The sequence below is a fragment of the Balearica regulorum genome, chromosome 9 (genome assembly GCF_011004875.1).
Source record: "Balearica regulorum gibbericeps isolate bBalReg1 chromosome 9, bBalReg1.pri, whole genome shotgun sequence".
Lineage (NCBI taxonomy): Eukaryota > Metazoa > Chordata > Aves > Gruiformes > Gruidae > Balearica > Balearica regulorum.
This window is the reverse complement of record NC_046192.1, coordinates 13,402,620-13,415,088: the sequence shown is the minus strand read 5'-3', so window position 1 is coordinate 13,415,088 and position 12,469 is coordinate 13,402,620. Positions and strand designations below refer to the sequence as shown.

Here is a 12,469-nt window from a genome sequence, read left to right as displayed (position 1 = left end):
CATGGCAGGTCCTGCATAGAATTTAAATTTACCTTTTGCATTAGACTGAGGTCTGTCAGTGGCTGTTTGAAGAATGGATGGAATAATATTTTGCAAGTAGGCAAAACAGTGATGCCTTTGCTTGTGCTGAAAAGCATCTTGCATGATAAATTTATCCCTTGACAATAAATTGGGGAGTGAATGCAAATTTAAGTAAGGTATTAGGACCTTGGGCTAATGGGACATTATTTTCATTCCTCCAAGTAATTCAACAGTTTATGTGCAAATGTTGTGCTTAGTTATTCACTGCAAGTCCTGGAAGCACCAATGTCCCAACAACCTTGAATACAAAATTACATAGAAAAATTCACATACATACATTCTACATAAATTCACATACATACATACTCTACATTCTCTGTAGAGCAGTAAGGGAAGAATGTGAGCATGTCAGCAGTCAAGAATGATCAGCTTCACATAAAGATATGTAGGAAAAAACTGTTGCAACTCTTGTATCTTAAGCAGAATTCCAATTGCAAGCAGTAACAATTCTGTAAAGTGTAATCAAAGCAAAGATATCTTTGCTTAGAAACAGGTTTCTCAAATCTAGTGAAACCCAACAATGAAGTTGAGTAAGTTGTACTATTGTCATTTAGATTTTTTGATCTTCTGCTGCTTGAGTCTAGTGGTCAAATTGTTACAGCTTATTCCTTTACCATGTATTTAGCAAAATCAGTAAATAAGATGAAGAATTAGCCCAAGGGAATGAGTATGTGAATCCAGCTACATAGTAAGATGTAATAAGTTCGAGTTAAACCTTAGATGTGTGAAAATTGTGGTAAGAACAGGAAGGAAATTCCACAACCTCAGATCATAAAAGGACAGAGAGAGCATTGGCCTAGGGGAGCTTCCAATCAGTTGGGGAACTGGATAGCTCTGGTCCTGGTTACACAACCTCAGATCATAAAAGGACAGAGAGAGCATTGCCCTAGGGGAGCTTCCCATCGGTTGGGGAACTGGATAGTCCTGGTCCTGGTTACACAGCTCAAACTTTTCTCTTGTGAAATGGTTCACAGACTCTCATGAAGGTAAAAATATTGCATGAGAAGTCCTAAGGCTATCAAGGGGTAATTCTTTAGTTAACCAAACAATGTTTTACCACCTTTGTAATCTCTTTCATTTTTTCATAACTATTTAATTGAAAAATGCTTATTCCTTAAATTTTCCAAGAACTTTTGGAGACAGCTGTATTCCCTTGCTCATTGCTGAAACTGATTGTGCTAAATGCAGAATAAATCATTCTTTGAGCTGTCTGTCTTCATTTTGAAAGAACCCATAACAGCATCCATATTTCATAAATCACCAAACTCTAGAACTCTCCACTCTTCATCCATCAGACTATAAGCAATATAATGATTTATTCCCCATGCATAAATCCAGGCTTTGGAAAGCATTAGAAGACTTTCAGCACGCTGCCTGTTATTCAATACCATTTCAGTTAGATAGAGCTGTTACATAAAACCTTTACAGAGTGAGATTTGCAGATGGATTTCTCTGGTTCTGTTAATGACCTTTCCATCTGTATCATCCCTCTAAGTTTTTCATCTCCAGCTGTACAGGAGATGCAGTCACTTAATGAAACTCTATGGTCTACCTAGCGCAGAAAGGAATAATTTATATGATGTTTCTCAGTAGAAAAGCATAGTTAATTCCAGTTTCCAGAAAGCAAAATTCTAAGTGTAAAATAAAAAAAGAAAAAATGAAAAGGTGATTTACTTCACTAATGTTAAGGAAGATTGGGCTTTTGCTAACTGAGGGGAGAGAATAATTTTGCTAATCGGAGAAGAGGGGTGGCATTGTTATAAAGTATATTGCATTACACTTGGTCTCCTAAAAACATTTTAATTCATATTAGAAAATTTTAGAAAAAGGCCTCTTAGGGTCTTTTTGTAGACCCAAGGACAGCCCTTACATCCCTCACATACCTCATCTTGGCTTTACTAATGAGAATAACTCTGACCAAAGCTGAAAAGCTGACAAGCTGACGGGGAGCAGGGACTGCACAATAAAAGGTGAGTCAGGGAAGGGGAAAGCAGCTGGTTTTCTTGGACTGAATTTAGCTCATTTACTGCAGATGCAAGGGAAACTCATTGGAAATGCTAGGGGTAATAAAGAAAAGAAAATCTTTGTTCAAGGGAGAATGTATCGTAAAATTGCTTGGCTTGAGAGTTTGACTACTACTGAACATTGTAAGACTAGGAATGTGAATAATTTGTCACAGAAATACTTATGAAATTGATAAATAGTAAAGCAAAAGGATGATGCAAGAAGTTGTGAAATCAGAGGAACTTGCAGATAAGGGAACCTCTCAAGACCAGGGCAGGGAAATGAATACAGGTTGCACGGAGGGAAACCACCACTACACCACAAGATGAAGCTGCTACTTCAAGCAAAAAGCAGTCATGTGGTAAGATTTGATCTCAAATTAGTGAGACAGGAGGTAAAAAAAGGGATAAAAACCCCACAGAAAATAGCAAGAGGTTGGAGGGAGACAAGAACAAGGAATAAAGCTGCAGCTCTCCCAGGGCAGAGGGAAGAACCTGGCTAATGGAGAGTTCTGTTGTGTTGATCTGGGGCTCTACGTATGCTTTCGTGATATACATATACACGCTATACTAATGTACCGGATCAGATCACTCAAGGACTCTACTATCAGTCACCACTCACAGGGAGACTTCCATACATTGCCAATTTTGTTCTGGGGAGACTTTATCCTTTGTTCTACAGATATATTTGACATATCACTTGTTTTTGGTTTATTTGCATTTTTTTCCCTTGATAACACTATGTGATTAAAGACAGCAGTGAGGAGAAAATATACAGGAAAGCATTGCAACAAAAAAACGGAGAAGAGATGAGAACAGGGATTGACGATGATTGTAGCTCGTATTTTTCAATGGGTGGCAATAGGTGGCAGTGTTAGCACAGGAATTATGTTTTCACTGCTTAAAACCTTGCTCTGAGATTCACAGGCAGTTTCGCTAGTTGTCATTCTGATTTTCTCAGTGGAAGAATTTCAGATTACACTGTCTCCAAAGTATGTATTCCCTACGTGAGTGTGGAAAGCTAGATGTGTCTTTCCCACCCAAGCTGCAAAAGCTTAAGCTTCAAATGCAATTAAGCGGCACTAGGAAAATTAAAAAATGTGTGTGAAAGTATGTTAAACTGTGCTTGATTTAAAGAAGCCCAGACAAATAGTGTGTAACATCCTTAAAGTTGCATTAGGCTTGGTAAATGGTAGAATTTTGAATTGGACTATGCTTTCTGACATAATTTACTACATCATGAAAAAAAGGTAATATATCACAGCAGGGTACGTCAAAACAAACAGCCTAATTTCATTGCTGGTTTAATGTCACTATTTTACATCTGAGATGCATTTAGCCCTCTAGACATGAGATGGCTTCAGTAGCCAGTGACATGGACTGAATGATCCCGGGACCGTGAGCACTGCGGGGCGGCGGAGGAGAGGGCAAGGAGTGGGTGAGCTGTGGCCAGGCAGGCCTGGGAATCTGCTCCAGGCTTCCCCCAAGGCTTTGGTTGTGGTTTTCTTTTCTTTTTTTTTTTAAATTTAAACTTGCTGCTCATGCCTTGGCTGGTTTAACCTTTACCTGACCTAGTTATTGAACCAGCTGCTGGTTCATATATATGGTAGCAGCTGAGCAAGTCAATATTTCTCCTTTCTTGATTGCCATTTACAGAGGAGCAAACAGAGACTGGTATGAGGCTGGGCAGCACTCACAGAGGGGAGCCCGTGCTGGTGCTGGACACACCAGGACTTCAGCAACTCCTGGTGTCCCTGGCCCTGCTGTGCAACCAGCACAGTCCCTGATTACCAATGCATGCCAAAAAAAAATAAAAGAATTGGGGAGTGGGCTAGTGCAATGCAGGCACTGCTGGCCTGGCCTTCTGGGCAGGAGCTTCCTGTTCCTTGTCATGTGTGCTACGGAAAGGGAGTGACGTGGAGACAACCAACAACAGCAAAATTCCCGTGCAACTCTACATCATGACTGCAAGGAGCACGGACAAAGGCATATTTCAAAGGTAAGTGCTCAAATGCTGCAACTCTGCCGTAGTGCTGCACACGAAGCTGGGAGACGGTGCTGGCACCATGGTGATGCTGTGAGCTGGCACTGAGCCCCAACAGCAAGCGGTGGGTGGCAAACGCTGCATGGAAACTCCTATGCAAACTGGGAAAGCTGGGGTTTATGGTGAAGGCTATAATTATACCTATTCATAAGAAAAGTATAAACAAAGGTAACTTGCTAATTTAAATGGCCTAGTCATAGATTTTGACCCAGAAGTCGCTAAAGACCTTGGGGGTGCCTTGACTTCGTGGCTCACAGCAGCATTCTGCTGGTGTTATGTATAACAAGCATGTCAGCGCAACAGTGTTTTGTAATTGAGATCCTGGTTGCGTGTTCCTGCTCTGAAGTATGGTCCCTCTTGTGTATGTGTACAGTTCCTCCTGAGCGTTGGGATTTTTTTGGCACAATTTGAACAGCACAACCTCCCAAAGTATCTGAACTTGCACAAGCCTTGCTTTGTGCTGTTCCGCTTTCTATTTAGTTATACCCTGCTATACAACTGAGCTGTTGTGTACATCATCAATGAGCTCACTCTCCAACAGTCTTTACATTCTGTAGGTTGTTCCTTCAGTTCTTTAGGATCTTTCCCAATCCCCCCAGCTGATATTTCAGCTCAGGCTCTGTCTCCTGGTGTTACTGTGGCTCTCTCCAGTCGTGCAGTATGATACAGAGCAACACCTGGCCTGGCGAATTTGAGCAAAATGAATCCTAATACTGCAAGGGTTGTGTACATTTGCCAGAGACCTACACGTTAGCAGTTAAATCCTGTTGTCTTTTGCTCCTGCAGCCAGTCCTGCTTTTTAACTGGTATAAAACTATTTTTTATGCCACTGAATATGACTGTACAACAGAACCAAGGCACACTGCTTCATTGTGTCAGTAAATTTCTCATTTTTCAGGGAGCAGAATTTGTGGCTCCTGGAAAATATAGGTCTTTCAGTAGACTGAGGCTGAGCTTGCCGGCAGTCTGTTTATGTCCGTATTCTGCTTGCTGCCAGATTAGGACAGAAAAGAAATACAAGCAAAGTTGTTCAACACAGACAAGGACTCACTGTGCCGTGTCCTCTTTTTCCACTGAACAAACTTTGGAAAGGCTGTGAGAGGTGGTGAGCTAATATTAAAATCCACCAAGAATTAAAGCCAGCCATTGAAATGAACAAGAACTTACCTGTGTATTGCTGCATACATTTTTCCATGGAAAAAAAGAAAAGAAAAAAAAGAGCAAATAGTTAATGTTTCAGTGGTGGAGAAGAGAGCGAGAGCAAGGTAGAATCTCTGTTGAATAAATCAACATTTATGTATGTTGCTTGTGCTCCATTTACAGTGTTCAACTTTCTAAGCAACAAGTTTAGTTGAAGGAAATATTTGTGCAAAGTGGATATTAAAGAAAAGTAATGAAAAATAAATTATAAAAGCATCAGTGGTTATGTATGCTTTAAGGGAGCAACTACAACGCAATGCCAGAGTAAAACATGAACTAATCAACGCCTCTTAAGCTGCAAATACAAAATCTTTACAGCAAATTGTTTTTCCTGGGGATTTGCACTTCAGTAATTATGTGGTGAAATTTAGCAAAAGCTTTCACTATCAGATAAACTCAAGCCAAATTTGCAAAGAGAAATATGCACTAGTCAAGTTTTTATCTTTTCAAAAATATGTAATGAGGTGTAAACATCTATGAAATATGTTTGACTTCAAAATCCTATTGAGCCAAAGCTCAGTGCAGTCAAAGGCAATTAGCTGCCTGGTCCAGAGGGCACCTAGCACCACCGATAAATCTCTGTATCTCAGCTCATTTCCAGCCACACCAGTATTTCTATCCATGTACAGATTAGGGGATTTTTGGTTAATGTACATTTAAGATTAGAATTTAACCATTTAAAAATACAAACATACCTGCTGACAATGGAAAAAAGCAAGACAATGGTGCTAAAAATATCAGGGCTTGAAATCTCAGTATAATCAAGCTGGAGCCTGGAGTGACTGGATAAGAGAGGTGATGAGTGTTTTCCTTGGAGACGTGTTTTGGTGCTGCCTGATTACAGGTACGTGGAAAACTGTTGTAATTCCTGAAACTTCATCCCTTCCCTGAGACCGTCACCTTCCATTCCACTTAAGCTATCTACCTGCATCTCATATTGATTCAAGTGCTTTTTCTTCAGCTAGGAGGAAGAATATGGCATATCCACCCAGGCCACAACTGATGATGTCTGTCCTTTTTGCCACTGAGGTAAATCTGTACTGATAAAGCATTTGCAAGTGCCTTCCTACAAACTCCCACAGCAATTCCACTAATAGCTGGTTGCTGTTAACAGGCTGTCAGCATGGCGTCAACAGTTTATTCTGCTGAGGACCAAAATGTTTTAATCTAACTCATGTTCTTGGCTGTAATATGAGGGTATGTAAGAGAAATGCAATGAGTGTGACATTCTAGTCAGAACAGCTGGTCAAATCTCTCTTCTCCTGCTAAAATATAAGATCTATAATTTTTTTCTCCCAAAAGAAAGAAAAAAAAAAAGCAGCCATGTAGAATTAAGAAGCAGCTCCTGTTAATCTAGCAATTTTGTGCTTAACATTTTTATATTTTCATGTGTGATGGAATTCCCTAAATAATGATACTTGAATTAATGATTGCATTAGATTTAGTTAGACAATGTCCTGTTTATTGGAGATTTCTGTGCCTGTAGAGCAGTAACAAAGTTTCTTCTAAGTCCCATCAGCTCCTTGCTAACAATGGAGCGGATGACTAGTGCAAAAGGTTACTTTGGGTTAAAAGTTAACATATGTAACTCCTGAATGGATTTTAGTGCAAGATTAAGAATTTATTCCATAAATTTAAAATCTGTAGAAGGCTGAAAAGCATTCACAGGAGTCATCTCCTCAAAAGCTGTGTTCACTTCCTCTGTCACCCTGGAAAAGGCACAGGGTTCCCTATAGCACTGCTATAGGGTGCAATCTCGAGGCAGCTGGGGAGGACCAAGGTGTTGTGCAGAGTGGCTGTAGGTCCTGTTGCCAGTGACGTATGCTGTCCCCCAGTGACTTGTCATGAACAGCCATCTCAAGCACAGCATACATGGAGGAACAAAGCATATTTGCTAGTACCTGTTTTCTGAATCTTTGCTTACTGCCAAATATTTTTCAGTGGGTTATGAGGAGATCACATCACAGAGAGATGCTGCTTCCTTGCTGTCATCCATCCATCATCTCAGGTGGTTTTTAAATGTTTAATCACCAAAGTATCAAAGCCTTTCTCTGCCCAGTCATGCTCTCTGGTTATGGAGACCCAAAATGATGGGAATCACAGACTGAGGTTTGTGTGGAGTAAGAAATGGATGGACGAACTCAGAATCAAGCCTCCTCCATAATGACAGACCGATAAATCATGTGTGTTTTCCTCTACAATGCAAAGAGAGAAAAAGCAAAGGAAATGACCTAATTTAGTCATTGAGATGTATGGTGTGACAGAAGAGTGTTCCTAAAAATGCACATAAAATGCAAATCCATCTTTCCTGTAAGTGCCTGGGCAACAGTTGACTTCTGTGACTCACTTAAGAGAAATTCCATGAGAAAAAAGTTAGGCTTTCTCGGGGATAAAAAGAGTAAATGATATAAACGGTGATTGTAAAGCAAATCCCTGCCTAATATTCCCTGTCTGCACTATATGAAAAGGAAACACAGCCACTAAAATTTCAAGTGCTGCAGTAAGTTCCCTGTCTTTGAGAGGTGAAGAGTACATGCCCCTAGAAGCAGAGCTCAGCTTTGAAGGTCAGCCTGGGAGCGCTGATCCTTTTCAAAAGAGAGAGAGAGTGCTTCTCGTCTGAGGCTTTTGGCACGCCGGCTGAAAACCATGGACATTTAACCAGTAGCTTTTTCCTCACTCCAGTCAGTCGCTGGTCTGATGTGGAGTAATCTACAGTGGAGTCATGGCCAAAGCATCTTCCCCAGTTGGCTGCAGGGAGAAACAGCCAGAGCGGAAAAAGTGTGTGGATGGCCTACGTGCAGTTGGGTTCAAATGTACGACGTTTGTTTATGGAAGCTTATTTTCAGCTGCACCATCAGCTGTCTCAATTATAGTCCTAGAGCACAGGGAGAAGAAAACACTAGAATTATGTTTGAGAACAAGAAAATTATTTGTAATAATTCAACAGAACAAATACATATTGATATACAGCAAGCTGGGCTGCTCATGAACAGCAGCAGGAAGATATGAAGAGCAGGATTAAATAGCCTACTCTTACTAAACCAACAAGAATCTTCCTCCTCTCTGACACTGATTTGGAAAAAGACACAGGAGGTACCAAGCAGAGAAAGAGACTGCAACTGAGATTTTGCAGAAGCCTGGCTTTAGTGATGTATGATTTTTCTTGAATTTCTGTGATTTAGAAGGGAATTTTTTTTGCCTTTGTCTTGTCTTCATTTTCCTTTGGAAATTGCATCACAGTACTCTCTCTGGCTTTGGTAGCTACTTCAAACATGGTCCGATTTAAAGATATTTTGTTTTGGGAGCAAGTGATTTCTATTATTTGGATTGGAAAGCTGGAGAGGTTATCACTATTATCTCTAAGGGGTTGAACCTTAACAATGGGTAATGTGAATAGCCTGTGGCAATACTAATACCTTACAATAGCTTTTTATAGTGATTTGAGGAGTCCTGATGGCTCACTAAATATTTAATAACAGCCTCAACATCATCATTCAGATTCATTCAGTCTCCTGCTAGCCTGGGTGGTGCTTGGTAGGCTTTTGCAGGCTGTCACTACAATGCTGTGCACAATGTGTCTGATGCTCCTCTGGAGTCAAATAATACCAAATTTACCAAAATGATAGCAGTAATAAAATCAAATTAATAATGATCTACTAGGATTACTTAATGTTCCTGTCTAAGGAAAGATGTTCACTAAACACTTTTTATCTTAAAAAACTTCGAAAGGTGTTCATAATATGGATGTGCTATTTAGGAAGGCAAAGTTGAAAAAAAAATAAAAAAAAATTCCTTGCCTTGGGATGAGAAACCAGTAACATTTGTAGTAGTTCCTAGCTTCTTGCATACAATACAGTTTCAAAATTACTTTCATGGATGCTGTTTTGATAACTGGAAACCATGGCTTTTATGTTATCTGGCATCTTGAAATCTTTCAGATAGCACTAACCTCCTGGGGCCTGATCCAACAACTCCCTCGATCTGTGTTCAGTTTAGGTGTAAACACTCCAACTGGCTAGCATAAAAGTACACGGAAAGTGAGAGAATTAAGTGATCCACAGTCTTGCCATCTGATTCTTGCATCTCATGAACCAGCAGCTTCAAAAGGATCTTGAAAAAAAGATGAAGGCCACATGACTGGAAATGCCATACTCATGGCTGAATGCATTCACTAAAGTGCTGGAAAGGCATGTTGATGTTTCTGAGCACTGTTCCAGGTTGGAGCAGACTGGCGGACTTAAAGACGGTTGAGTCATCTCCACACAGAGCTGGCAGAACAAAAGATTATACACAAGAAAGGGGACTGAGCTAAAGATAGTCACATGTCCCTGTCATGAAACACAGAGGATGAAATATGTATGGATCTGCAGAGATTTTATACGGAGACTAGGCTAATACAGTACTAATACAGCTCTGGCTATGTTGCATGAGCATATTTTGGTACAAAAAGTGAAGAAGCAGCATCTTGAAAACAAGGATACATGAAAGGGAAATATTATGAAAATGACTGGTGTAAAGGATACTTTTTTGTTTATAATTTGTATCAAATCTATCTGGTTAGAAACAATTTAGTAGCTTAACACAAACGTTTACGTTGCCTTTCCAAGCAGAGTGAGAAGAGTACTATTAATATTTTTTTTTTCTTGAATCAGGTGTACAAATCTCACTCTGGGAACCTGAATGCAAGAATAAGTAATATCGATATTCCCCACTACACGTGGGCAGCATTACAGCTGAGCCACAGTGAGTTCTGCAGGCCTTATTTCAGCAGAATTCTGAATTCTAGCAGGCAGAATGTAAGCACAATGAGATGACCACATTAATAAGACTTTCCTGTAAGTAAGGGTTTTGCAGAGGTGATAATTTCCTAGGTAGCTGCCTGCCAGAGTCAGATATAGAGGCTATAAGGTTTTCCTTATTTCTTTCTAGCTACATCAAAGAATGTTGTTAACGTGTAAAATATCTCAAAGACAAGAATATCCTTAGATTGGTACAGGGATACAAGGAAAGGAGACTTGTGTCTACACCTTTTCTTTGCTATGACAACAGGATGGCTTTTACATGGCCACTTACCAGGAGCGTCCTGGGGAATGTGTGCTTTGTGTCTACCAAGTTTCCCTCTTTTAGGTACCTTGGAATAGAGGCTGCCTGCACAGTTTATTTGAGGATGCTATTAGGTTGAGTATTGTGATTTCTACTCTTCTAAGCCCTATGAAAGTGATTTTGGCCACAGCCTTATATACTACGCATATCCTCTTGAAGGAGTGAAGAAAGACCGAGGAAGAGGGAAGAACAGAAGATGAGAGTGACCCAGGCTTGTCAGCATGTGATGCTCAGGCTATGTGCAATTTTGGCCACTTAATTCTGCTTGGGATTTTATGAACAGCCGTTCACAGTGCTGGAGCACTGCTGGGCTACTTGTTATTTATTCCTCATGATGTTCCTCCCCATTCTGGAGGAGGTTGCTGCCTTCTTCCGATACATAAAGTAAGTTTGTTTAGTTTTCTTTAAATAGGAAGGAATTTCATTCCATCACATTCCCTAATGTAGAATCAATCTATATGTTGCCTTGAACAGTACAGGCTTTGGATTATCTGGAAGTGAAGCAGCCAGATCCCCTCTGAAACTACCCTCCTAAAGCCCAGACTACAGGAACAAGATGTACTGCCAATGTCAGGTTTTGCCAACCTTGACAAGCCATCAGAATTATCTTAGCTAGAGACTTCATCTTCCTCAGCATTCAAACTAACGAAGCACAAACTGCAGTCTCTGGGAAATTATTTCAAAGATTCAAAGTAGCCATCATTCTGGCTTCTGTTGAGTGATGTGCTAAAAAATAATTAAATTTCCAAATCTTTTGAAAAGAGCCCTCTTGAGGATGTATTGGAAGTTCTCAATTTATTCCAGTCATTCCCTGAACAGCAGATAGGCGAGTTGTCTTGAATGCAGAGTGGATTGCATTTATCAAAACTATGCTGCTAGTCAAAGCTTGCCTCCTCTGTGCCCCTTCCCGTGTAAGCCGAGAACAGTCAAGCTCCCAGCCTTAGAAAAAGGCATGTGTGCTTTTCCTCACTGGCCTAAGTAGCACAATCGGGAAGAAGCATCCAGACTGAATGCATTTCACTTTCACAGTACACAGCCCGAAACCTAAAACTTTTTCATTGCTTCAGTAACTCCTGGACATTTTAGTGTTAAAGGTCTGAATCTGTTCTGCTCGCACAGTTACCAGCCGGTCACTGAGTTAAGTGATTAAGTACACTAGTGTGGGTTAGAAGTTGTGACCCCTGCTCCGCAGAGAAAGTTTTCTAGTAGTGATCTGAACATAACCTCTCTTCATATCCCTTTTTTACCAAATAAGACTACATGCACATGCAATGCAAGATGGAGGAGAGGATGAGGAAAAATCCCCTCAGAGGCAGTGTTTAGTTCCTAAATGTTTCTAAGGTTGAAAGCACATTCTCCTGCTGATTCAGTCATGAGATTTTCTTGCTTTCTTGCTCGTGTCAGGGAAACTGCTCACAACCTCAGCTTTCCTGGTAACTGTATTTAACTGTTCATTTAAAGATAGTATTTTTACTTTCCACGCCTTGTTTTTATTGGCTGCCACCTCTTTTTCCCTGTAAAAGGTTTTCTTGTCAAGAGGCAAAATAGTTAGGTATTGCAAAGCCGTATGATATTTTGACCAACCAGAGAGACACTAAATAAAGTAAGATCTGTGGCTCTTAGCTTTTCCTTACCTTTCCTGTGGTCGCTCTTTCACGCAATGCCTGCTGAAAAGTGGAAGCTGGAAGGCTCTGTGCAAGGCAACTTTAGCAGCAGCAAATAATGGCTAGCCAATCTCTGTTCTTTCTCTCTCGAATCCAGTGCTCCATAAATGCTGCCAGAAGTTGTTCTGGGGCCATCTGGGATTCCTCATCTAGATCATACAGGAAGTAGGAAATAAGACTAATTTAATGGCAATTTTGTTATAAATCAAACTAAATTACTAAAAAGACCTACCTGTCAAAATTAGATTTTGTCAGACAGCGGTTTCTATTTACCTTACACAAGTCAGCTGGAGAGAATGAGATCATTGTGGACAGGCAGAACGGTCATAAAACTCCCAGAGCAGGGGCAGGAAAAGAAACTTCGAAACCATTCC

At 40.4% G+C, this 12,469-nt stretch overlaps 1 long non-coding RNA gene across 1 annotated transcript in view; it reads right to left on the bottom strand.

The window, feature by feature from the left end:
- The window catches only part of LOC142602923 (uncharacterized), a 48,509-nt gene extending 36,040 nt beyond the window's left edge, over positions 1–12,469 (bottom strand). Inside the window, exons 1-2 of the long non-coding RNA XR_012836778.1 lie at positions 12,369–12,469; positions 12,066–12,244 (exon numbers count right to left, since the gene is read on the bottom strand). This is a non-coding gene — a long non-coding RNA (uncharacterized LOC142602923). The remainder of the gene's footprint in view (positions 1–12,065; positions 12,245–12,368) is intronic.